General features: G+C 35.5%; 1 pseudogene; it reads right to left on the bottom strand.

The window, feature by feature from the left end:
• Positions 1–4487: 4487 nt before the first annotated feature.
• On the bottom strand, positions 4488–4830 carry LOC118541223 (non-histone chromosomal protein HMG-17 pseudogene; annotated as a pseudogene).
• Between the last annotated feature and the right edge of the window lie 492 nt (positions 4831–5322).

Raw genomic sequence — 5322 nt, 5'->3', positions numbered from 1 at the left:
CTGAATTGAGAAAACAGCAAGGCATCAGGGCTAAGAAAAAACAGAATGTAGTTTTTTGTATTCAATATTTATGACCAAATTTTTTGTTGTTCTTTTTTAAAATTAATTGGAATAGTTTGGGAAATATTAGAGCAGAAGTTTAGTTTTAACTAAAGGATAAAATTGAAGGCTTATTACTTTGGCTGAAATAGAAAGAAAGAATGTTTCTTAATGTAGAAAGAAAAAAGGCAGCAATGAAATGAAGATATTTCATAAGGAAGAGTTTTGGTCCTAAAAGTAAATTTTGACATATCAAAGTCTATTTAATAACTGTATAATGGAAGATAATTCAGTTTTTTTTTTTTCAACAGCTCAAGAAGATTGTAGATATTAGGAAACAGAGTCAAGGAAGACAAATACAAATAAATTATATAAATGATTAAGGAATTGAAGCCCTAGTAATGCATAGGTGTTAATTTGTGTTTTGAACTTGGTCTGGGGAAAATGTCATGAAAATCTGGGTGAATGAACGTAATAATTCATTCATTTTCTCATTCTTAAAATGTTCGTTAGGATCTAGGGATAAAAAGAAGGGAAAGACATGGATTTGGCTGTCATAGAACTTATAGTTTTTTAAGACATAGGCGTATAAGCCAATATGGAACCCCATATGGAAAGTATAGTGATAAAAATATGTCATGAGGCTTTGTGAACATAGAGGGACATTTAATATTGTCATGGAAAATTAGGAAGATTTCAGGTTAGACTAATTATTGAACAGTTCCAAAATATCAGTGGTTTAATAGAGTAGGACTTTTTCTTGCTCATTCATTGCTATATATTTGTATACTTGGTGGGGCCCCTTTCACTTGGTGTCTCAAAGGCTTCCATCCTATGGTTCTGGCATCTCCTAGGGGCTGAGTTCTATTGGATCCTGTGCATCAGGCAGGCAGTGAGGGACAAGGAAGATGAGATATATTCTTTAAGGGCTAGGCCAGGAAGCAGGCAGAGTCTATTGACCACAACTTAGTTAGATGGCTACATTTAACCTCAGTGGAAGCTGTGAACTAGGAGGAGTGGAAATAAGTTTATTGACTAACTAGGCTGCTTATGATACAGCTTTTGGAGATTTCATCTAGCTGGGCCTTAAAGTGAACCTAGTATCCAGATGAAGATTGGGCAAGGACATTCCAGAAAGAAGGAATATCATGATAAAAGACATAGATGTAAAAACCTTATGGGACATTATAAAGGTCAGTGTTGTTGGAGTGTACATTTCAGGTGATGATTAATAAGAGATGAAATTCCACTGCTGATGTTTTTTCCTCAGTTACACTTTCCAGTATATCCAATTGCTTACTTGACATTTATCCTCTGCTCATTCAAAGACATATCAAATTCAACCTGTACAAAACCAACTCCAGGATCTTCTGTCCTGCTTCCTGGCCCTTGCCCCCCTTCAAACATAGTCCTCCTTATCCTATCATGCAAATAAAAAAAAATGGAAATGATCCTTGACATTTCCTCTAATTCCACAAAACTAATATATTACTAAATCTTATATATGCTAAAATCAAATTTTTCTTGAATATGTTAATTTTGTTCCATTTCAACTCTACCACTCTACTCCAGACTAACATCATCTATTATCAGATCTATCACAATAGGCACCTAACTCATCTCTCCTTTTGTCATCAATATTTGCTTCTCTTCAATCTGTTATATACAGTTATCCATTAGAGACCAGGCCCATTACCACCATCCTAGTCTGCACTTACTGGGTGCTCACAAAGTCCTAGGCATTATTCTACATACATTGCACTGATTGTCTAATTTAGTTTCCATATAGCCCTATATTGCAGGGCCTATTCCTATTTCATTTTATAAATAAAGAAACCAAGACTTAGAAGGTTTTGGTAGCTTGCGCAATCTCACACAACTATCATGCAGGGTAACTTCTAAAAATCTAGGCAACCTGCTTCCTGAGCCTGTGTTCTAAATCACTATGCTATATATGGTAGACATTTAAACCACTTATTTATTGAATGAATGAATATAATGAAGAAAAAGTGGCAGACTGGCAAGTGCCACATATAATAGTCATCTTGACACATTTTATTTTGTCCATATGTTGGAAAAGAACCATTAAAAGATTTTAAGAAAGCAATGATAGGCGCACCTGGGTGGCTCAGTCGGTTGAGCATCTGACACATGATTTCAGCTCAGGTCATGATCTCAGGGTCGTGAGATCATGCTCCATGTTGGGCTCCGCACTCAGCCGGGAGTGTGCTTGAGATTCTCTTTTTCCCTTTCCCTCTGCTCCTCTCTGTCCCCCACCCCCGCTCATGCTCTCTCTCTCTCAAATAAATAAATAAGTCTTTTTTTAAAAAAAGAAAGCAATGACATAGTCAGATCTAGAGATCTGAAAGAGGTTTTTATTATGTGCATGGAAGTTGGAAAGGAAGAAGAAAATAATCAAAGCAGTAATTTCATTAGAGTATAAAAGAAATTGGCAAAGGGAATAAGGACTACATTATATCATAAAAGGTTTGAGGTTCTTTCAAGCTCTTGACAGCATACTCCTTTGTCTCCTTTGTAATCTCATTTCTTTCCCCAATATATCACTTAGTCCAAATGCAACATTAATTGCATTTCTTAAAAATAATTTCAGAGTCAACAGACTTTATAATGGTGAAATGAGACCTTATATATAGAGTGTCCAAGGCAGTTCTTCAAGAAAAGGAAATTTTTTTCCTTACCCTCTTCACAATTCATCCCCAAATAACCTGGCTATGAGAGAGAAAAGAATGTAAAGTTATTATAGTCTTGAGTTTAGAAGAATAAGCAGTCACAAAAGTATTAAAAAATAAGGATAAAGTGTTCAAGCTTGGAGAAGTTTACTTTGGTGACTTTAAAAGATAGAGAAAAGTCAACAAATGTGTTTTAATTTTGCCTAAGTTTTGCTTTTTCTGCTTAGTTTTGGTCAGAGCTAATGCTTTCAAGTGATCCCAAGTGGACTTTAAAATTTGGCTAAATATAAGTACATATTCAAGTAGTAATAGAATGGTACAGTTTTAACTATTTATGTAAATGCTTAAAATAAAATTTAGCATACAAAATCTCTGTGTGTGTGTGTGTTTGGGTGTGTGTGTGTGTCTGTGTGTGTATACTAATAATTAAAAGAGGTTTCTTAAACAGAATCTATCTTGAGATATTTATTCTGATATACATAATATGACCCAATGTATCAGTTAAATAACATGTGATAAAATATGTAGGGCTAAATTTCTAGTTTCTACTTTAAATGCCATAAATCTATTCATGTATATAGGGTTCAGGATAAAATAGAAAACCTATGTATAACAAGAATATTCAATGAATATATCAGAAAATGTAATCACAAAAATACTAAAGATACAGGTTCTGCAAAATGCTATGCAGTTTTGCTGAATGTGTAGGACCTGTATTTTCTGAAAATGTAGAGTACCTCTGTGCATTATTTAACTTTCAAAGCAATGAATTGCAAAGACTAGAGTTATAGAATGAATTCTTTATAGGAGAGAATCTGGGGAATGACACAGAAGGAGACAATGGCAAATGAAAAGGGAAATTTCTTCTATGTTCCTCTCTCTGTAAATGCACATTTCTAGTGCAGGGAGAACACTTAGCTAAATAATCAATAATTTATTAGCATGACGTTTCTCAGAAAAAAAGAAATGAAAAGAAAATTTGCATGTACTGTTACAAATCTTTTTCTGTTTTGTATATTGACTTTTATTTATTTTTCCCAACCCTAACTGTATCCAGCTTCATTAAAGATACTTTTCATAAACAGTCATGGTATTTCAGGCAGGACATGGGCAATCATTAACAGTATACAACAACTTTCCAACCCCCTTCTTCAGTGGACTATCAAAATCAGAAAGCTACTACAAAACCCAATGAAGTCTTCAAGTGATGCTCCGAACAGGGAAAGTTTAGAGTGAGGGGTGACATTTCACATTTAGCATGTTGCTTAACAACTTTTCATAAGCCGACCTTGCCTTTGATGCAATGAAATGAAAATGGCAGAATTATCAATCTGAAGATTCACAAGCTAAAAACGGAACTCTTTTGAGGAATGCCATCTCCGTGGTGACACTGTAAAGTCCAGATTGCCTAACATGCTGGAAACCATTTTTGGGAGTCAGGTTCCAATAGGTCTCTGGTTTAAGGGAGTCAAGTCTATGTTGAAGGTAGAGAGGGAGAAGAGGACATAAAAATGAATTTTAGTTTTTCCACACTACAAGGTGTTTGTGCCAAGGTGGTTAATGTGTGTCAACATGAAGGAATCCCTCTTCCTGGGAACCAAGAGGAAGTTTCTCAAAACTAGAAGGGAAGGGTGTTTCCTCCCGTATCAATCTAGCTTCAGAGATATTCTATTAGTGACATATGCCCTTCCCCCAAAACAACAATGAAGTCTTCTGTGTGTTAACAACATAGCTTAAAAAAGAAATAAAACAAAATCCTGCATTTTTATAAAACTTGATAAAAAATAGTATTTCAAACTGTACAGTCACCAGAAGTACACAGTTATCAAAAATGCACACACTTCATTTGGCATCTTCAGCACCTTTAGCTTTCTGTGCCTGGTCTGTTTTGGCCTCTCGGTTTTTTGCAGGGTTATCTCCATCCTTGCCAGCATCAGATTTCCCCTTTTTCTTTTTGGGTACCTTCTCTCCCTTTTTGGGGGGGCCTGGGCTCTGGCTTTGAAGGAGCAGGTTTAGCAGATAACCTTGCAGATCTTTGTGCCTCATCCTTCACCTTGGCTTTATCTCCTTTAGCGCCCCCTTCAGCCTTTTTCTTGCGCATGTGGTGACAGCCACAGGTGGTAGGCGCTGGATGCAGGGATGAGACGGTGGGCGGGCTTTGGCTGGTCTGGGGGTCTCTCTTGCCTCTTCTTCACATGGCTTGTATTGACTTTTAATACTTGTATTTTTCTTTCTAGCTTTAGATGGTTTATTCACTATTAATAACATATCAGTAAATTCTCATAATGTAAATATTTTCACAATGATTCTAACATGAATATGATTATGAACAAATATAATGAGTGAATCCCAATAATTTCTTACATTGGAAAGAGGAAAGATAAATTCATGTTTGGACTTTTGTCATTGGGAACTGGATGAAATGGGTAAAGAGGGTCAAAAGGTACAAACTTCCAGTTATAAAATAAATAAGTCATGGGGATGTAATGTACAACATGGTGACTATAGTTAATAGTACTGTATTGCATATTTGAAAGTTGCTAAGAGAGTAGTTTTCGTCTCAAGAAAAAAAAATTTGCACTGTGTATGGTAA

Source organism: Halichoerus grypus, chromosome 5, assembly GCF_964656455.1.
Source record: "Halichoerus grypus chromosome 5, mHalGry1.hap1.1, whole genome shotgun sequence".
Taxonomy (NCBI): Eukaryota; Metazoa; Chordata; class Mammalia; order Carnivora; family Phocidae; genus Halichoerus; species Halichoerus grypus.
This window is presented reverse-complemented; position numbering and strand designations above follow the sequence as displayed.